Source organism: Bos javanicus, chromosome 13 (assembly GCF_032452875.1).
Source record: "Bos javanicus breed banteng chromosome 13, ARS-OSU_banteng_1.0, whole genome shotgun sequence".
NCBI classification, from domain to species: Eukaryota; Metazoa; Chordata; class Mammalia; order Artiodactyla; family Bovidae; genus Bos; species Bos javanicus.
Window position 1 is genome coordinate 52645691 of NC_083880.1, and position 22777 is coordinate 52668467.

Consider the following 22777-nt stretch of genomic DNA (forward strand, 5'->3'; position numbering starts at 1 on the left):
GGTTTGGAGCTAGGCCAGTCTGCATGAAAATATCAGTTCTATCTTGTACTTATCTCTGTGACCACAGATACACTACTTAGTTTTATCGCACCTCAGTTTTCTCACCTGTAAAACGGCTCTGCTGCTAAGTCACTTTAGTCGTATCCGACTCTGTGCGACCCCATAGACGGCAGCCCACCAGGCTCCCCTGTCCCTGGGATTCTCCAGGCAAGAACACTGGAGTGGGTTGCCATTTCCTTCTCCAATGCATGAAAGTGAAAAGTGAAAGTGAAGTCGCTCAGTCGTGTCCGACCCTCAGCGACCCCATGGACTGCAGCCTATCAGGCTCCTCCATCCATAGGATTTTCCAAGTAAGAGTACTTGTGTGGGGTGCCATTAGTAGCTGCTATTCCCCTACGTGGTTGGGTTAATTCAAATAGGAATAAAGGGGAGGGAGGAGGGAGGAGGGTCCAGGATGGGGAACACATGTGTACCTGGGGCGGATTCATTTTGATATATGGCAAAACCAATACAATATTGTAAAGTTAAAAAATAAAATAAAATAAAAAAATCAATTAAAAAAATTAATAGGAATAAAGGATCTGATTCATGGGAGGAACACAACAAAGGCCTTTCCCTTACTGCCCCTTCAGCCTGCCTTGCCACTTTTGTGCTCTAGGTGGGCACCTAGAACCCGACTGGCTGCAGAGCACAGTTTCTCACTGTTCACAGAGGCTCCCCACCCAGGCTTTTCTGCCTGATTATGACCAGGCTGATTTTCCCAACAGAGTTGTGAGAGCCCCAACTTTGGGCAAAACAGAACAGAGTGGAGTTTTGTCACCCAACATCCCCAGTGGCAGTCACATCAGCGATGGAGTCCAGGACAAGGAGTCCCAAGTTCTCAAATTCTTGCCTCTGTCCCACTCCCTTTCCAGCCTCTCAAGGTTGTGCATGTAATGTAGCAGCCACAGAGAGTTTTCCTCACTGCTCCCCTGATCCCTGCGCTTTACATTCTGAGAAGCAAGCCACCCTGTGAAACAGCAACAAAAACTGGTCACTGGTGGATTTGGGCAGACTGAACTGGGGATTTAGAGTCTGGGTATCTGAGCCTGAAGCCTTGTTCTGCTGGTTACTACCTGGGTAACTCTGGGCAGGTTGCCTAGTCTCCCGAGTCAGTTTCCTCGTGGGTATGCTGTTGGTGGTCTAACCAGATCTCCATTATCTGGCCACTGCATTGTTCCTTAGCTGCTCTGCATCTTGGCCCTGACAGTTCACAGCTTCTCCCTTTCCAAGGGAGCCCAAGGTTGATGGAAACCATCTTGCTGGTAAATGCCTGGGAGTTTACATCTGTCCCCTCTCTTCAAGTCAGCTGACAGACAATTGCTAACTGATATGGAATACAAATGTCCAGTCCTCTGGCCTCCAGGCAGAGTAAGGCTGGTGGTTCATTCATGTTCCAGGGCTCCCCATGGGATCAGGCAGAGGCTAGACTCCAGCTGAACGCACATCATTGCTCAGCTTCTTCCCTTGATCTGTCCTGCTTCCCTTACTGCTTATCACCTGAGAACTGCCCTCAATAAATCACAGGCACAAGAATCCCCATCTCTTCTAGATACCTGATCTATCTATAGACACCCATCTCAAAGTGTGGTAGGTAAATTCAACTGAAAAAACATGTCTACAAGTGTGATGTAAGCTGGAACATGCTGGATTTAGCAAGCAGAATTTACTTTGTGTTTCAAAGAAAAACTACCCAAAATTCTCTTCTTGGATCTCAAGCTAGGATACTGTAGGATTCAAGAAGTACTGTGGTGAGTTTTACCCAGACCTGAGAAAAATATACTGGAGGAAGAAACTTCTAAACTAGGACCTGAAAACAGAGTTTGTGTGTGTTGAGGTGTGTGTGTGGGCAGTGGGTGGGTATAGGGTAGGGTTAGGTAGTGAGTGGGTGGGAAAGACCCAGAAATATTTTAAGCAGAGAAGATATGGTCAGTTCATGCTTTTATAAAGGTCCCATTCGGTATTCAAACCCCAATGGAGGGAGTTTATTGATAAGATACTTGGAGAAACTATAACCACAAAGGATACTGGGAAAAGAAATGTTCTGCCTTGGCTAAGAAGATAGAGAAAATAGGTAAGAAAATTAAATGATTGGGCTTCTGGGTTTCACACCAATCTGTAAAGAGCTCCATCCTAACAATAAGAAAAAAAATCTTAGTGAACTAAAAACCAATTATAAATAGATCCATCAGAGAATTGGGTTTGTAGGGCAAGCTACTGTCCAGAAACTGGAGAGAGAGGCAGAGAATCATAGCTTATCTTGAGCAGAACCCCTCCATGGAAGCCAGTACCCATAGTGCTTAAAGGAAGAGTTGTTGTTCCACTGCTAAGTTGTATTCGACTCTTTTGTGACCCCATGGACTGTAGCCTACTAGGCTCCTCTGTCCATGCGATTTCTCAGGTAAGAATACTGGAGTGGGTTGCCATTTCCTTCACCAGGGGATCTTTCCAACCCAGGGACCGAACCCTTGTCTCCTGCACTGCAGGCAGATTCTTTACTGCTGAGCCACCAGGGAAGCCCAAAGGAAGAGCATTCAGGGCTTATTTTAATTAGATACTTAGACACAGAAATGATCATCATGTACTTACAGATCCCAAGAGACACCATGCCACATAGGGCTACATAAGGCAGCAGCAGGTTCAGTCAATGGCAAGGTAGAGAGGAAGGATGTGGGGAAGAAATTTTATTATGGTTTCTAGGGAAAGGAAAGGGTGAGCCAGCATATGCAGAGCTATAATTGGCTATTTTGAATACTTTCAGTGGGCCCTGAAGCATAGGGACTTTCCCTAGTTTTCTGGTAACAGGTCCTGGGTTGAATAAGGTAGGTGGATAGAAGTCCAGAGTATGAACTTGATAAGGAGGTGGTTGAGCTTATAAGCTCTGGGTTGGTGGGTCTGCATATGAAAGGAAAGCTTGCAGATGACTTGTCTGCTATCTCTAAGAATTAGCTAAAACTGGGAGGGCTGTCTCTCCAGGGCCAGCAAAGCCTCAAGGTGTTATAGGATCAGACTTTAGAAGATAAAAAGCATGGCTATTACTGGTAGGAATACAAACTGTAATTGATGAAATGCTGGAGGTTCAGTGTGGACTAACTTGAGAGTTAAAAACTGCAGGGTCCAGTCTTCGGAGGAGGTTCAGTTCAGTTCAGTTCAGTCGCTCAGTTGTGTCTGACTCTTTGTGATCCTATGGACTGCAGCACAGCAGGCTTCCCTATCCATCACCAACTCCCAGAGCTTAGTCAAACTCACATCCATTGAGTTGGTGATGACATCCAACCTATCTCATCCTCTGTCATCCCCTTCTCCTGCCTTCAGTCTTTCCCAGCATCAGGGTCTTTTCAAATAGGTCAGTTCTTCACACCAGGTGGCCAAAGTATTGGAGTTTCAGCTTCAACATCAGTCCTTCCAATGAACACTCAGGACTGATTTTCTTTAGGATTGACTGGCTGGATCTCCTTGCAGTCCAAGGGACTCTCAAGAGTCTTCTCCAACACCACAGTTCAAAAGCATCAATTCTTCGGCGCTCAGCCTTCTTCACAGTCCAACTCTCACATCCACACATGACTACTGGAAAAATCATAGCTTTGACTAGATGGACCTTTGTTGGCAAAGTAATGTCTCTGATTTTTCATATGCTGTCTAGATTGGTCATAACTTTCCTTCCAAGGAGCAAGCATCTTTTAATTTCATGGCTGCAGTCACCATCTGTAGTGATTTTGGAGCCCCCCCAAAATAAGGTCTGTCACTGTTTCCACTGTTTCCCCATCTATTTGCCATGAAGTGATGGGACCGGATACTATGATCTTAGTTTTCTGAATGTTGAGTTTTAAGCCAACTTTTTCACTCTCCTCTTTCACTTTCATCAAGAGGCTCTTTAGTTCTTTTTCACTTTCTGCCATAAGGATGGTGTCATCTGCATATCTGAGGTTATTGATATTTCTCCTGGGAATCTTGATTCCAGCTTGTGCTTCATCCAGTCCAGCATTTCTCATGATGTACTCTGCATATAAGTTAAATAAGCAGGGTGACAATATACAGCTTGATGTATGTACTCCTTTTCCTATTTGGAACCAGTCTGTTGTTCATGTCCAGTTCTAACTTTTGCTTCTTGACCTGCACACAGATTTCTCAGGAGGCAGGTCAGGTGGTCTGGTATTCCCATCTCTTGAAGAATTTTCCAGTTTGTTGTGATCCACACAGTCAAAGGCTTTGGCGTAGTCAATAAAGCAGAAGTAGATGTTTTTCTGGAATTCTGTCACTTTTTCTATGATCCAACGGATGTTGGCAATTTGATCTCTGGTTCCTCTGCCTTTTCTAAATCCAGCTTGAGCATCTGGAAGTTCATGGTTCATGTACTACTGAAGCCTGGCTTGGAGAATTTTGAGCATTTACTTTGCTAGCGTGTGAGATGAGTGTAATTGTGTGGTAGTTTGAGTATTCTTTGGCATTGCCTTTCTTTGGGATTGGAATGAAAACTGATCTATTTCAGTCCTGTGGCCACTGCTGAGTTTTCCAAATTTGCTGGTATATTGAGTGCAGCAATCTAACACCATCATCTTTTAGGATTTGAAATAGCTCAGCTGGAATCCCATCACCTCCACTAGCTTTGTTTATAGTGATGCTTCCTAAGGCCTGCTTGACCTCACACTCCAGGATGTCTGGCTCTAGGTGAGTGATCACACCATCGTGATTATCTGGGTCATGAAGATCTTTTTTTTTTTTAATTCATTTGAATTGGAGGCTAATTACTTTACAATATTGCATTGGTTTTGCCATACATCAACATGAATTCGCCACGGGTATACATGTGTTCCCCATCGTGAACCCCCCTCCCACCTCCCTCTCCATACCATCCCTCTGGGTCATCCCAGTGCACCAGCCCCAAGAAGCCTGTATCCTGCATTGAACCTGGACTGGCGATTTGTTTCTTATATGATATTATACATGTTTCAATGCCATTCTCCCAAATCATCCCACCCTCTCCCTCTCCCACAGAGTCCAAAAGACTGTTCTATACATCTGTGTCTCTTTTGCTTTCTCGCATACAGGGTTATCGTTACCATCTTTCTAAATTCCATATATATGCGTTAGTATACTGTATTGGTGTTTTTCTTTCTGGCTTACTTCACTCTGTATAATAGGCTCCAGTTTCATCCACCTCATTAGAACTGATTCAAATGTATTCTTTTTAATGGCTGAGTAATACTCCATTGTGTATATGCACCACAGCTTTCTTATCCATTCATCTGCTGATGGACATCAGGTTGCTTCCATGTCCTGGCTATTATAAACAGCACTGTGATAAACATTGGGGTACACGTGTCTCTTTCAATTCTGGTTTCCTCAGTGTGTATGAAGATCTTTTTTGTACATTTCTTCTGTGTATTCTTGCCACCTTTTCTTAATATCTTCTGCTTCTGTTAGGTCCATACCATTTCTGTCCTTTATTGTGCCCATCTTTGTATGAAATGTTCCCTTGGTGTCTCTAATTTTCTTGAAGAGATCTCTAGTATTTCCCATTCTGATGTTTTCCTCTATTTCTTTGCATTGATCACTAAGGAAGGCTTTCTTATCTCTCCTTCTTATTCTTTGGAACTCTGGATTCAAATGGGTATATCTTTCCCTTTCTCCTTTGCCTAAGGGGCACACTTAAATGAGTTTTACCTCCTGAGTGCCCTAACAGGTTCTCACTGGGGAGACTGGAGAAAAATCCCTGGTGCTTCTAGCAGAGGGAGGAGAAAGTTGTTACTTTAAAACATGAAAAGTAACTCAGAGTGTCCTGTTCTCTTTAAAAAAGGCCTATTGTGAGATAATGGAAAATGTGTATTGGTCTCTGTCCCCAGTTTCTGGCACAGAGGTCCCAAAATCTCTGTAAAACCCTAATAGCATGAGAAGCATCTATTGTTCTAAAGAGGTGACTCTGGTGGGCTCCTGAATGGCTGGACGGGGGCTGATCACCAGAAAAACCACTCCATGATTAGAAGCTTGGAATTGTCATCCCCACCCCACTCCCATTCTCAAGAGATGGGAGAGGGGCTAGAAAGGAAGGTAAAAAATGCTAATGTCTATGTGAGGAAGTCTCCATAAAATTCCAGTAACAGTGGATCTGGAGAGCTTCCAGATGGGTAAGCACATCCACAGACCAGGAGGGTGACCTACCCCAACTCCCAGACTTGCTGTCTGTATCTCTTCATCTGTATTCTTTATCATGTGCATGCATGCTAAGTTGCTTCCATTATGTCTGACTTTTTGTGACCCTGTAGACTATAGCCCACCAGGCTCCTCTGTCCATGGGATTCTCCAGGCAAGAATACTGGAGTGGGTTGCCATGCCCTCCTCCAGGGGATCTTCTTGACATAGGGATCAAAACTGTGTCTCTTGTGTCTCCTGAATTAGCAGGAAGATTCTTTAGCAGGCTTTCCTGGTGGCTCAGATGGTAAAAAATCTGCCTATAGTGTTGGAGAAGGAAATGGCAACCCACTCCAGTACTCTTGCCTGGAAAATCCCATGGATGGAGGATCCTGGTAGGCTACAGTCCATGGGGTTGCAAAGAGTTGCACACGACTGAGTGACTTCACTTTCAGTGTGGAAGACCTGGGTTCAATCACAGGGTTGGGAATATCTCTAGAGAAGGGAGTGGCAACCCATTCCAGTATTCTTGCCTGGAGAATTCCATGGGTAGAGGAGCCTGGAGGGCTACACTCCATGGAGTCACAAAGAGTCAGACACAACTGAGCGACTAACATTTTCTTTACTACTAGTACCCTGGAAAGCCCATTCTCTACCATGTTGTTGTTGTGTTAGTCGCTCAGTCGTGTCTGACTCTTTGCAACCTCATAGACTGTAGCTCACTAGGCTCTTCTGTCCATGGAATTCTTCAAGCAAGAATAATGGAGTGGGTAACTAGTCCCTTCTCCGGGGGATCTTCCTGACCCAGGGATCAAACACACATCTCCTGCATTGGCAGTCAGATACCATCTGAGCCACCAGGGAAGCCCATTTTTTATTATGTCCGTTAGTAAATTAGTAAATGTAAATAAATATTTCTCTGAGTTCTGTGAGCTAAACTAGCAAATATAACTGAACACAAGGAGGGGGTCTTTGGAAACTTTGATCTATAGCTGGTTGGTCAGAAGCACCTGGGCTTGTGATTGGTGTCTGAAGTGGGTTGTAGTCTTGAGGAAATGAGTCTGTGGGGTCTGATGCTATCTTTGGGTAGGTAGTGTCACAGTTGACTTATATTGTGGGACACCCAGCAATGTCATTGAGAATTGTTTGTTATAAGGAAAACTATCCACACATCTGGTGAAATGTCAGAAGTGAAGTATTCTGTGTAAGTGATAAAGGAGACACACAGGGAAGAAACTCACAGTAGGGAAGAATTGGGTATTTCCCTAGGTGGGAAAGAAAAAACTGAGTTTTTCTTTTACACCTAGGCTCCAGGGAAACTATTTTCCCAGAGTGAGCCTAACTGACCAGAGTTTACCAGTTTAACTGACCTGGAGGAAGGGAAGTACCCTACTCCAGACCTCTAGATAATTTGTCTCACTGAAGGCTAGCAGGAGAAGGCTGAGAAACATTTGTGAAGGTCACAGCCCAGAGGCACAGGCTCACAAAAGACTGAAATCTAGTCACAAGATTATAGAACTTCCCCTGCCCCGTATCTCACCGCTACATCAACAGAATTCTGATACAATGACAGGAGATGACAATGGAAAGAATTGCAAGGCTCAGACTAAAAAAAAAAAAAAAAGGAGTTCCCAAGTAAACTCAAAACATCTGGAGAGACAAGAACAAGAACTTTAAAGGAAATTGGGTCCTCTTACACCTACAACTACAATGAACAGTGAACACGATCTAACATCTAGCCAGACAAAAATAAAACCTCATGCTAAAGGCCTATTTACCTCAATTCTTTTTACCCAGTACATCATGCTGACTCTCAACAAACATTACAAGGGACATTAAGAGGCAAAAAAAAAAAAAAAAAAAATTTGTAGAGACAGAGAAAACATCAGAATCAGACTCAGATATGGCAGAGGTTTTAGAATTATCAGGCCAAGAATTTAAAAATAACTATGATTAATAAGCTAACAAATCTAATGGAAAATGTGGACAGTATACAAAAACGTATGGGTAATGTAAGCAGAGAGACTCAAACTTTTGAAAAGAATCAAAAGGAAATGATCGGAACAAAAAACACCATAAGAGAGATGAAGGATACCTTTGATGGATTCAGTAGTAGACTGATCATAGTTAAGGGGAAAAAATCAGTTGAGTGAAAGATACGTCAATAGAAACTTCCAAAACTGAAAAGCAAAGAGGAAAAAAGGATAAAAAAGATAACAGAATATCACAAGAATTGTGAGACAATCACAAAATGTGTAACATAGAGTAATGGGGATACCAGAAGGAGAAGAAAGAGAGAAAAAAATAGAACTATTTGAAGCAATAATGGCTGAAAAATGTCCAAAATCAATGACAACCACCAAACCACAGATGCAGGAAGCTCAGAAAATAACAGGAAGAACAAATGCCAATATGCTTTAATCTAAAAGCATATTGTATTGAGACTACAGAGAATCAAAGACAAAGAGAAAATCTTGCAAGAAGCCAGAGGGAGGAAGAAAAAAACTCATTTTACCTATAAAGGAGGAAAGATAAGAATTACATTAGATTTCTCTTCAGAAACCACACAAGCAAGAAGAGAGTGAGGTGAAATATTTTAAAGCAATAAAAGAAAAAAAAAACCCCCACAGCCTAATCTTGTATTAAACAAAATTATTCTTCAAACATAAAGGAGAAATAGACTTTCTCAGACAAACAAAAGTTGAGTCGATTTACCTTGCAAAAAATGTTAAGTTCTTCAGAGAGAAAGAAAATGACGTAGGTCATAAAGTAAGCGCACTTAAGAAGGAACAAAGGACAGGTAAAATATTTTATTTTTCTTATTCTTAATCTAACAGATGAGTTTGTTTAAAATAATAATAGCAACAATATATTAGATGATTATAGCTAATAGGTAAGCGAAATGAATGACAACAATGTTAAAGAGATGAGAAGGAGGAATTGGGAACACTGTCATAAGGTGCCTGCACTACCCATGAAGAGGTATAGTTTTGTTTGAAAGTGGACTTGACTTTGTCCTAACTGTATATTGCAAACTCTACGACCACTAAAAAAAAGTGAAAAAGGAGTGTAATTGATATGCTACAAAGGAAAGAAACTGGAGTCATAGAAAATGCTCAATCAAAAACCACAAAATACAGGAAAAAGAGCGGAAGACAAGAATAGGAACAAAAAACAAGGGCAATGAATAGAAAACAGCAACAAATATGGTCAGATCAGATCAGATCAGATCAGTCGCTCAGTCGTGTCCGACTCTTTGAGACCCCATGAATCGCAGCACGCCAGGCCTCCCTGCCCATCACCAACTCCCGGAGTTCACTGAGACTCACATCCATCGAGTCAGTGATGCCATCCAGCCATCTCATCCTCTGTCGTCCCCTTCTCCTCTTGCCCCCAATCCCTCCCAGCATCAGAGTCTTTTCCAATGAGTCAATTCTTTGCATGAGGTGGCCAAAGTACTGGAGTTTCAGCTTTAGCATCATTCCTTCCAAAGAAATCCCAGGGCTGATCTCCTTCAGAATGGACTAGTTGGATCTCCTTGCAGTCCAAGGGACTCTCAAGAGTCTTCTCCAACACCACAGTTCAAAAGCATCAATTCTTCGGCACTCAGCCTTCTTCACAGTCCAACTCTCACATTCGTACATGACCACAGGAAAAACCATAGCCTTGACTAGATGAACCTTTGTTGGCAAAGTAATGTCTCTGCTTTTGAATATGCTATCTAGGTTGGTCATAACTTTCCTTCCAAGGAGTAAGCGTCTTTTAATTTCATGGCTGCAGTTACCATCTGTAGTGATTTTGGAGGCCAGAAAAATAAAGTCAGCCACTGTTTCCCCATCTATTTCCCATAAAATGATGGGACCGGATGCCATGATCTTAGTTTTCTGAATGTTGAGCTTTAAGCCAACTTTTTCACTCTCCTTTCACTTTCATCAAGAAGCTTTTTAGTTCCTCTTCACTTTCTGCCATAAGGGTGGTATCATCTGCATATCTGAGGTTATTGATATTTCTCCCGGCAATCTTGATTCCAGCTTGTGTTTCTTCCAGTCCAGCGTTTCTCATGATGTACTCCGCATATAAGTTAAATAAACAGGGTGACAATATACAGCCTTGACGAAATCCTTTTCCTATTTGGAACCAGTCTGTTGTTCCATGTCCAGTTCTAACTGTTGCTTCCTGACCTGCATACAAATTTCTCAAGGGCAGATCAGGTGGTCTGGTATTCCCATCTCTTTCAGAATTTTCCACAGTTTATTGTGATCCACACAGTCAAAGGCTTTGGCATAGTCAATAAAGCAGAAATAGATGCTTTTCTGGAACTCTCTTGCTTTTTCCATGATCCAGTGGATGTTGGCAATTTGATCTCTGGTTCCTCTGCCTTTTCTAAAACCAGCTTGAACATCAGGAAGTTCATATTGCTGAAGCCTGGTTTGGAGAATTTTGAGCATTACTTTACTAGCGTGTGAGATGAGTGCAATTGTGTGGTAGTTTGAGCATTCTTTGGCATTGCCTTTCTTTGGGGTTGGAATGAAAACTGACCTTTTCCAGTCCTGTGGCCAATATGGTAAATGTTGTCAATGGTCTAAATATAGCAATTAAAGATACAGATTGTCAGAGTGAATTAAAAAAGACAACTATGTGTTGTCTATAAGAAATCCACTTAATATAAAGACACATATAGACTAAAAGTAAAGGAATGGAGAAAAAATATCATGGTAACAGTAACCAAAAGAAAGCTAGAATAACTGTACTAATTTCAGACAAAACAGATTTCAGAGCAGGGAAAGTTACTAGGGATAAAGTAGGGCATTAGGGGGATTTGGGGGAGAATGGATATATGTATATGTATGGCTGAGTCCCTTTGCTGTTCATCTGAATCTGTGACAACACTTTTGATTAATTGACTATACCCCAATACAAAATAAAAAGTTTAAAAAACTAGTAAACAGGCTGGTTCTCCAAGATGACATAACAATCTCTCATATCTACACACCTAACAACAGAGCACCCAAATATGTGAGGCAAAATCTGATAAAACTGCAAGGAGAAATGGACAAATCCACTATTACAGCTGGAGACTTCAACACACATCTATCAGTAACTGAAAGATAGAACAGGCAGAAGATCAGTAAGGACATAATTGAACTGAATCGCACCACCAATCAAGTGAATCTAATTGACATTTATAAAACATTTCATCCAACAACAGCAGAACATACACTCTTCTTAAAGAATTTACCAAGATAGACAACATTCTGGCCCATAGAACATAAGTTAACAAATTTAAAAGAATAGAAATTATTCAAAATATGCTGTCAGATCACAATGGAATTAACTTAAAAATCCCTAAGAGAAAGATAACTTAAAAAATACTAAAATGATTGAAGATAGAACAACACACTTTTAAATAACATATGGGATAAAGAAGTCTCAAGAGAAATTTTAAAATACTTTGAACTAAATTTAAATGAAAATAAATTATCAAAATTTGTAGGAGGGACTTTCCTGGTGGTCCAGTGGTTAAGAATCCACCTGCCAATGCAGGTGATATGAGTTTGATCCCTGGTCTGGGAAGATTCCACTTGCCACTGGGTAACGAAGCCTGTGCACCACTACTCAGCCTGCTCTCTAGAGCCTGTAAGCCACAACTACTGAAGCCTGTAAGCCTTAGAGTTCAGGCACCACAACCAGAGAAAGTGCACATGCAGCACTGAAGATGCAGTGCAGTCATACACAAATACATGAGTAATAATAAAATAAAGGAGCTCATTTGATTGGTTCATAAGATATCAGTGTGTTTATATAAATTAAATATTCCAAAAAATCCTAGGAATTTAATAAGCATTTGGCAAATGAATTAATTTAATGCATGTGTGTGTGCGTGCTCAGCCACCGAGTTGTGTCCAACTTGTTGCAATTCCACGGACTGTGGCCTGCCAGATTCTTCTGTCCATAGATTTTTCCAGGCAAGATTACTGGAGTGGGTTGCCATTTCCTACTCCAGGGGAATTAGTTTAATACTTCTGGTTTAATAAGAACAAACATGTTTTTTGTTTGTTTGTTTTTATTTATTTTTTTACTTTACAATATTGTATTGGTTCTGCCACACATCAACATGACTCCACCACGGGTATACGCGTGTTCCCCATCCTGAACCCCCCTCCCACCTCTCTCCCCGTACCATCCCTCTGGGTCATCCCAGTGCAACAGCCCCAATCATCCTGTATCTTCTTTGATTTTTCAGCATTAAATATAATGCAATATTGTAGTTTTATTCTACTTAGGTTCTTCCTAAACTTACATTGGTTCATTGATTAAATATACTGGCATTATTTCTGTTGTTGTTTAATCACTAAGTTGTGTCCAACTCTTTGTGACCCCATGGACTGCAGCATGCTAGGCTTCCCTGTCCCTCACTATCTCCTGGAGTTTGCCCAAGTTCATGCCCATGGAGTTGGTGATGCTATCCAACCATCTCATCCTCGCTGCCCTCTTCTCCTTTTGCCTTCAATCTTTCCCAGAATCAGGTTCTTTTCCAGTGAGTCAGCTCTTCACATCAGGTGGCCGAAGTACTGGAGCTTCAGCTTCAGCATCAGTCCTTCCAATGAGTATTTGGGGTTGATGTCCTCTAAGACTGACTCGTTTGATCTTGATATCCACAGGACTCTAAAAAGTCTTCTCCAGCACCACAATTTGAAAGCATCAATTCTTTGGCACTCAGCCTTCTTTATGGTCCTACTCTCACTCCTACATGACTACTGGAAAAACGTAGCTTTGATTATATGGACCTTTTTTGGCAAAGTGCTATCTTTGCTTTTTAATACACTGTCCAGGTTTGTCATAGCTTTCCTTCTAAGAAGCAATCGTCTTTTAATTTCATAGCTGCAGTCACCATCTGCAGTGATTTTGGAGCCCAAGAATAGAAAATCTGTCACAGCTTCTACTTTTTTCCCTTCTATCTGCCATGAAGTCATAGGACTGGATACCATGATCTTTGTTTTTTGAATGGTGAATTTCAAGCCAGCTTTTTCACTCTCCTCTTTCACCCTCATCAAGAGGCTCTTTAGTGCCTCTTCACTTTCTGCCATTAGAGTGGTATCATCTGCATATCTGAGGTTGTTCATATTTCTTCCAGCAGTCTTGATTCCAGCTTGTGATTCATCCAGCCCAGCATTTCACATGATATACTCATCATAGAAGTTAAACAGAGTGACAATATACAGACTTGTTGTACTCTTATCCTGATTTTGAACCAGTCCATTCCATGTAAGTTTCTTACTGTTGCTTCTTGATCCTCATACAGGTTTCTCAGGAGATAGGTAAGATGGTCTGGTATTCCCATCTCTTTAAGAATTTTCCACAGTTTGTTGTGATCCACACAGTCAAAGGTTTTAGTATAATCAATGAGACAGAAGTAGCTGTTTCTCTGGAATTCCCTTGCTTTCTCTATGATCCAACAAATCTTGGCAATTTGATCTCTTATTCCTCTGCCTTTTCTAAACTCAGCTTGTACATCTGGAAGTTCTTGATTCAAGTACTGCTAAAGCCTAGCTTGAAGGATTTTGAGCCTAACCTTACTAGCATGGGAAATGAGCAAAACTGTCTGGTAGTTAGAACATTCTTTAGTGCTGCCCTTATTTGGGGTTGGGATGAAAACTAACTTTTTCCTGTTCAGTGGCCACTGCTGGGTTTTCTGAATTTGCTGACATATTGAGTGCAACACTTTAACAGCATCATCTTTTAGGATTTGAAATAGCTCAACTCGAATTCCATCACCTTCACTAGCTTTGTTCACAGCAATGCTTCCTAAGGCCCACTTGACTTCACACTCTAGGATGTCTGACTTTAGGTGAATAACCACACCATCATGGTTATTCAGGTCATTAAGACCTTTTTGTATAATTCTTCTGTGTATTCTTGCCATCTCTTCTCAACCTCTTCTGCCTCTCTTAGATCCTTACCGTTTCTGTCCTTTATTATGCCCATTCTTGCATGAAATGTTTGTTTGATATCTCCAGTTTTCTTGAAGAGATCTCTAGTCTTCTCCATCCTATTGTTTTCCTCTATTTCTTTGCATTGTTCATTGAAGAAGGCCTTCTTATCTAGTCTTGCTTTTATGTTAAACTCTGCATTCAGTTGGGTATATCCTTCCCTTTCTCCCTTGCTTTTCAGTTCTCTTCTTTCCTTGGCTACTTGTAAAGCCTCCTCAGACCGCCACTTTGCCTTCTTGCATTTCTTTTTCTCTGTGATGGTTTTGGTCACTGCTTCCTGTACAACGTCACAAACCTCCATCCATAGTTCTTCAGGTACTCTGTCTATCAGATCTAATCCCTTGAATCTATCTGTCACCTTCACTGAATCATATGAGATTTGATTTGGGTCATATGTAAATGAGCTGGTGGTTTTCCCCACTTTCTTCAATTTAAGCCAGAATTTTGCTATATGGAGCTGATGATCTGAACCAGTCAGCTCCAAGTCTTGTTTTTGCTGATTATTTAGAACTTCTCCATCTTCAGCTGCAAAGAATATAATTAATCTGATTTTGGTATTGACCATCTGGTGATGTCCACATGTAGAGTCATCTCTTGTGTTGTTGGAAAAGAGTGTTTGCTATAACCAGCATGCTCTCTTGACAAAACTCTGTTAGCCTTTGTCCTGCTTCATTTTGTAATCTAAGGCCTAAGTTGCCTGTTACTCTAGGTATCTCTTGACTTCCTACTTTTGCATTCCAATTTCCTATGATGAAAAGGACATCTTTTTTGGTGTTAGTTCTAGAAGGTCTTGGTAGGTCTTCATAGAACCAGACTGCTTCAGCTTCTTAGGTATTAGAGTTGTTGGAGCATAGACTTGGATTACCATGATGTTGAATGGTTTGCTTGGAAATGGACTGAGATCATTCTGTCATTGTTGAGATTGTACCCAAGTACTGTATTTTGGACTCTTTTGTTGACTATAAGGGTTACTTCACTTCCTCTATGGGATTCTTGCCCACAGTAGTAGACATAATGATCATCTGAATTAAATTTGTCCATTCCTGTCCATTTTAGTTCACTGATTTGTGCTCCACTCTTCCCCAGTAGCATATTGAACACCTTCCAACCTGGGAAGCTCATCTTTTGGTGTCATACCTTTTTGCCTTTTTATACTGTTCGTGGGGTTCTTGAGACAACCACTGGAGTTGTTTGTCATTCACTCCTCCAATGGACCTCGTTTTTTCAGCATTATTTCTGCATCATGTTTAAAATTATGAAGTACCTAAATTTGTGCTTAATTAAATTGATTCATTATTATGAACATTTGATTTCATTAGTATTTCTATTTTATAGTATCCCAGCTATAAGATTAATTTCCAAGATCTAGGACTTACCTGGTGGTATAGGGGTTGCGAATCTGTCTGCCAATGCAGGGACATGGGTTTGGCCCCTGGTCTGGAAAGATTCCCCATACTGCAGGGCAGCTAAGCCCATGATCCATAACTACCGAAGCCTGTGTGTTGTACAGCCAGTGCTCCACAACAAGAAGAAGCCACCACAATGAGAAGCCTGTGCACTGCAAGTAGAGAACAGCCCCAGCTCCCTGCAACTAGAGAGAGCCTGAAGGCAGCAACAAAGACCCAGCACCAAAAATAAAATTAATTAATTAATTAATTTAAAAAATTCCAAGATCTTGAAACTTTGGACTGATATTAAAGGGAATTAATGAATATTCATTGGATGCTTATCTCATTCTAAATAAGATGGAATTCTAAAACACTGATTGTGCTACATGCTAAATTGTTTCAGTTGTGTTCAACTCTTTGTGATAGTATGGACCATAGCCCGCCAGGCTCTTCTGTCCATGATTGCTAAGCATTATTTTAAGTATGGGCTTCCTTTATAGCTCAGTCAGTAAAGAATCTGCCTGCAGTGCAGAAGACCCAGGTTCAATCCCTGGGTCGGAAAGATCCCCTGGAGAAGGAAATGGCAATCCACTCCAGTATTCTTGCCTGGAGAATCCCATGGACAGAGGGGCCTGGCAGGCTACAGTCCATGGGGGTGCAAGAGTCGGACACGACTTAGTGACTAAAAATCGCCATCATTTTAAGTATATATACTTCTGCTTCTTTTTAAAAAATATGCTACATAGAAGTAATAGCTTCGTGTCTATAAATGAACATGTACCTTCCTTTCCCTTTGAAAAATTATGTGTGGGTTGAGTTTGTTTGTAGAAAGTTGTGTTAGTGTACTCATGAGTTCTGCTAGTCTAAAGTGCTGATGTGTGACACCTGACAAGTCTCCATCTTCCCAGCTTGTTTTGTGAACCAAAAGCTTCTTCAGTTAAGGGTCATAACTCAGTGAGACTCTACCATGATTCATTCTGACAGAAAGGTACAACTCTGTATGCAAAGTAAAGAAATGTGCTTTTGTTAAGGGAAAAGGAATAGGTTTGTCCTAAAATGATATAACAGGTTGTTGCAGAGCAAAAGGAGCATGGTGAAGGGCAAAACCTGAATGGTTACAGGAAATAACAGAAAGGTCATGGAAAGTGAATTTTATTGGCCTTGGATTATAGATGAGTAAATAATGAGTCTGAGAAGCTATTAAGCATGTTAAAATTCTGACAAAATCTGCTCAATTTTGATGGGCTTGTTTCTGTTTATTTTTATTGTTTACTGTTTGTTGCCTTCATCTATAGTATAAAGGATCCTCCCATCACTTATCTGCCTATATAGCAAAGATTCTGAGTCTTCCCACAATAATTTTCTGTGTTTTGTCTTGATTTCATTATGGCTTTGGTTATTTAGGGGAAACAAAGCTTCGTCATTTTTGAAAGTGCTAAGGTTCTCGTAGGTGATCATGTTACCTTCTAAGTATATATATATATATATATTTTAAAGTCTTTTTGTCACTTTCAACTAAATAGCCAAATACTGTTTCCAAGGCACCCATGATCCTATCTTGTGTTCAAATCCTATTTTTTTTTTTTTTTTGTGGTTGCACTGCGTGGCTTGCTGGATCTCAGTTCCCTGACCAAGGATTGAACCTGGGCCCACGGCAGTGAAAGTGCTGAGTTCTAACCACTGGATCACCAGGGAATTCCCATCAAATCTGAAAAATTTTGATTTCATTTTTCTTCCTAAGGCTGATTTGGAAGTGTAAAATGAAGTATAATTACTTTCAGAATATCTTTTGTATCTAAAACTATCTTTGTGACTTCCCAGATGGCCCTGGGAAGTCACAAAGATTTGCTCTTCCATTTCCTAAAAAAGAGACGAGCCAGAAACTATTAGGGTTATTCGATATGTTACTGGAGTTACACGGGCCTCCTTCCTCATGACCTTTGCCACGGGTGGAGCTCCTCACGCTGGCTCCTGGCAGAATTATTTGGAGTTTCACGGGAAGAGGTGTCAATCAGAACAGATGCTGAGACTTTTCTAGGTTAAACTGGTAAAGGTCAAATGTTAATAAATATTTCAGCAATTGTATGCTCTATGGGCTGCTCCTAGAGATTTGTCAGTGATTTTTCTGCCATGATTTGTTCCTATTTATCAGAGTCCTGATGATGATTTTCTCCTGTTAGGCAGTACTATAATTATCAGTCACAATTCAGTTATCATTTAAGATGTTTATTTGATAGCAATTTAAAATTTTGAAGCTAACTTTTTAAGATCAGTGCTTCATCTGACCTCCAGTGTTCAACTGGAGATGAACATCAGCCTTACCTATGGAGTTTTATTAAAATACAGATGCTTAGGACCTACTCCAAATTTATGAAATATCTTTACTTGATATAGTCTTGAAATATTTTTCTTATATGCTTGGTATGTCCTGGTATGTGTGTATATGTTTTAAATTGTGTATTATACTTCAAGATATTTTTATCTATAAAGACATGTCTTTATCTGTTCAACCACCTATAAATCTGACATAATGTTCATTGTCTATAAAAATGTACTTAATCATTATAGATATTTTGTTCAAAGATTGCCTTAACTGTGTTTGTTTTGAGTGCTATGGAAGCAAACTCTTGTCAATTTCATTATTGCTATGAAATATTTCACTTTTGATGGTTAAAAGTTAACCTAGCTGTTTTATGTCTCTGTTACCTCCAGATACTACTTGTATCCCCACAGCTTTCTTGAAACCTCAGCTGTGGGCCAGAATTTCTATTTTCTACAAAGAAAACTTTGTAGAGGTTTCTACTTTCTCAGAACCCTGTCTGGAAGGACTCTGTCAGGTTCTGTTAACAACTAGCACAGTAATGAAATGCTTAAGTGGTTTGATTCTTAGACTCATGTCCTTCAACTAAAGAGACATAAACCATCCTCAAATTACTGGAAGACTGTCCTTACTGGTGACCTCAGACTGAGGGTTCTCAGGAGCCATCCTGAAGCAGACAGCCTTTGGATGTAGACAGCTATGCCCAAGATCCATGGCACAAGATCACAGATTGTTACTTTATAATCTGTACTCCTCGGCTTTCTGTTCTTTTACCTATATTCTATCCTCTTATTCACTTAAGTCTACATTTCACTGTGTTATTTATAATCCCTATTTCTAATATTGCTGTTTGCATCCTTATCCTTCCTTGGTATGACTCTCATGTTGTTGCTATTGCTTAGTCGCTTGGTCATGTCCAACTCTTTTGTGACCCCATGAACTGTATTCCTCCAGGGTCCTCTGTCCCCATGAGATTTCCCAGGCAAGAACACTGGAGTGGGTTGCTGTTTCCTCCTCCAGGGGATATTCCCGACCCAGAGATCAAACCTGCATCTCCTGTATTTTTCAGGTGGCTTCTTTACCACTGAGCTACCTGGGAAGCCCATGACTCTCATATCAGCTACAATTTACCCATGAACTGGTGAAAATGCCAGCTTCTCTTGGGAACCAACCAGCTTTGCTTGGTCCCAGTTCCTTGTAAAAAAATCAGTTGGTTTTCTAGGTAGCTGGACTCACTTTTTAGTTGGCAAACTTCACAGCAGGCAAAGTGGCCAGAAATCCTGCCTCTACGGAAATAATACTTGGGGTCCTTTTGTGATAACTAGTCTTTGCAACTGAACTTTCACTGAAATAGAACTTGGAAGGGGATCAGGGAACAGGTAGTGGCAGGAGAGTATCTCACATTCACAGATGTTACAAGTTAAGATATATCATTTTTCTTTTGACACCTGCCCCTCCCACCAATGATCTTTGATACTACAAAATTCACTGCCTGACACCAGACTATTCTTCATGAATCATGTCAAAATTTTACAGCATTATTTGATAATCCCTTAGGAGTATTTGGCCAAAACCAGATTACTGGGCGACTCCCAATGACTGGTATTTAATCTGGCACAGAAGTCTATTAGCTGCTACCCACAAATTGGACAGGAACTTGTTACATTGGTACACTAATCCCTACTCTCAAGATCACCTCTGACATTACCTAAGGTCCATTTTGGCCCATTGGTTTGTCTGCTAGGAAAAAGAGATCAGTTGGTAGTTTCACTGAAAAAGGAGAAACAGTGGCCCTGATTCCAGAACTGAAACCCTAACCACTCTACAGGAATTCTGGATTCCTCTCTTCTCTCTTCAGAACTCTTCATTTCATACTTTGCAAGAAGCCCAGATAGTATGAGGAACCTTACATGCTAACATAGAGAGGAAAAGCTATAGGACTCAGGCAGTGCCACCAAGACTGGAACCTCCGGAGAGGTTCAGAATGAGAGGTTATGTGAAAAAATGTTGTACTTACATTCCTACAGGCCACTCAGAGATCTTGAACATTACTGAAAAGATCCAGGAAGTAAATGAAGATATCATAAAGCTGGGTAACATGCCCAATGGCCCCATGCATAGTTCTGTGGACTCCTCCTCATTGTTGGGCATGAGATCTGTTCTCTTGTTCAGTCTGAGCACTTGGCTCCTGCATGACAAGTGAGCTACACACACTCTGGCCATAATCCTCTTACTCCAGGGCTTTGAAGCTGTTGCACAGCTGCTGTGTGTCAAATGATCCAGCAAAGGGTCCTCCATCAGAAGGAACTGGAGAACCTGACACACAGTTTGAAAGGACCATCAGCAGATACTTGACACATACTTATGACACCTTAAACAGCAGTGAAGATCTGGGTTGGTACTCTCAGCTATTAGTGGCTAGTCCTTCAGTTCAGGCTAAAGAATGAGAAACTGAGAACTGAAACCATTTTCCTATACGCAGCCTGGACACAGAAATCAAACTATACCTTAGTGTCTATATGAAGATGACGTGTTGTGCTTCTGTCTTCATTCAGTTCAGTTCAGTTCAGTCGCTCAGTCGTGTCCGACTCTTCGCGACCCCATGAATCACAGCACGCCAGGCCTCCCTGTCCATCACCAACTCCTGGAGTTCACTCAGACTTACGTCCATTGAGTTGGTGATGCCATCCAGCCATCTCATCCTCTGTCGTCCCCTTCTCCTCCTGCCCCCAATCCTCCCAGCATCAGAGTATTTTCCACTGAGTCAACTCTTCGCATGAGGTGGCCAAAGTACTGACTATTTTTCCAGGAATATCCTGCCTGGAAAATGGCTTGATTGCTCATTATAGAATTTTCTCAGAGACCCATCAGCTCTTCAGCAGAAATCATCACAGACGCTAATTTGCCCCCTAAGATCCTTTTGATGCTTTGATTCAAAATCCTGGCCTTGCTGTTTGTTGTGGACTGTTATATTGTGATTCTTACCCAATCTTAATTAAGCCCTCACTTTGAAAGTCCTATCCTAAACCAAACTTCTATTTCTTAATAAATTCTGACCTTATTTTCCTTCTGTGAGATATTGTCAAGACTTTGCTTGCTGTAAGCATTAAATCAGTTTTGTCTTATCAACAGACTGTGTTGGTGATATTTAGGGAGCCAGCTCTTGACAATAATTTAGGTAAACATCTTTTAAAAAGAAGGAATAAAAGATGAACTAAAGGAAAAAAGATCTTGGAAATATAGAGGAAGAGTGATGAATTATGGCTAGGATGGTTGAAAATGCTTCACAAAGAACTGATGTTTTCCTTGAATGTTGAAGAATGAACAAGGGTTTGTCAAGAAAAGAAAGGGCTGGAAATAGAGAGAGTTGGTGGTGAGATGAGCAGATTCCAGGCAGAGGAAATGGGGGTTTAAAGGGCCCCAGTGAAAATGCCAAGCAGTCTGGGGGTGTAGGTGACCAGGGCAGAGCTGAGTCTTGGGTATGACTGATGCTGCGGCAGGGAGCATGGGGAGAGGAGGTTGCCCAGAGAGCAATGCATACCTTTGGGGAGCAGGAGGAAATCTACAGGGAGAAAATATAATACTGGAGCATCTACCAGATGTGATCACATCAAAGGATCATGACAGCAGCACTAAAGAAGTTGTTGAGGGTGGAGACACCTGATGTAAACACACTGAAAAGTACTGAATGCTAGTTACAGACTCAGAGATAGACAGTCACATGTGTGGCAGGAAGGTTTTCTTCACCCACTCCTCCCCTAACCTTTTTACCTCTTAGGGGAAGAGGGTTTTGGGTAAGACAATGTAACAACAAATTCTTTAGGTGTAATAATAACTCATCAAGTTAGGAAGATGGTTAGCATTGGCCAGTGAAAGATGGGTTTGTCCTACAGATGCTCTTTGCTGTGCTTGGAAAAGCTTTGGACAGAAACAAATCTACTCTTTCCAAAGATGTGGGAAGGAGTGTGAAAAAGTGTGTGTCACCACAGCTGTGATCTCAGGGAAGAGTTCTAGAACTGAGCTCTGCTCTCAGAGAGGGCAGAGGAACAGAGACAGGGGGCAAGGGATTAATGATTCATCTGACTGCTTCCAGTCTTGGTTGAAAAGACTGGATAAGAAAGTCAATATATGTTTGTGTTCTCTTCTGAACTGTGTATCCTCAATTAGCTAAGAAGTGGTTTTCTCTTTGGTAATGAACTGTGCCAGGCATTCTTCCAAGCACTGTAGACATTACTAGAGGGTTCATAAATTTTTTCCAAACTGTAATTCCTAATGTAATCTCATTTCCCAGCTGAATGAAATTCATGTGGAATGTGGAAAGCAAGCCAGAATTTGCCTTTCAATCTTCCCTAACCTTTTTTTCACAGAAAGCAAACTGCTTTAGTTTTTCTTTCATAGTTTTCAATAGAGTTCACATAATGCATAATTTAGGAGCTGGGAGAACAGCTGTCACATTAGGAAGAACTCCAAGCCCTGAACGCACTCACTTATACTTAACAGGCCTCCTCACGTGTATGCACCTGACTCAAGTGAAAAATTCAGAACGAAAAATAGGCTGAAAGGAAAAGAGAGAAGCTGGGAGACCGAGTGTGTCTGGCTCACACTCCAGTTCCTCACAGTTAAGTATGTTCACCAAATGATACAAGAGAAGGGAGAATTCTGACCCTCCTTTTTGATGGATGGAATAAAAAATTATAATTATTTTGAGAAACACACTTTGTATTCTCAGACATATATTTTCCTTCTTGTAGAACAGAAGCTGAAGGAATAGGATTTGGGTCCCTCAGAGGTGACTCCAGAGGAGATTTAAAATGGAAATCTTTATGTAATTGGGTTTCAGTTCATTGAATGAATTCCCATTATTTAACTTCACTGCATCCCTTGACCACTGGGGTCCCTGAAGTGAAAAT

General features: G+C 41.0%; 1 protein-coding gene across 1 annotated transcript in view; it reads right to left on the bottom strand.

The window, feature by feature from the left end:
- Positions 1-20025, bottom strand: part of TMC2 (transmembrane channel like 2) — a 97516-nt gene extending 77491 nt beyond the window's left edge. The window contains exon 1 of the mRNA XM_061436760.1: positions 19885-20025. The gene's annotated coding sequence lies outside the window, so the exon portion shown is untranslated. The remainder of the gene's footprint in view (positions 1-19884) is intronic.
- Positions 20026-22777: the final 2752 nt, after the last annotated feature.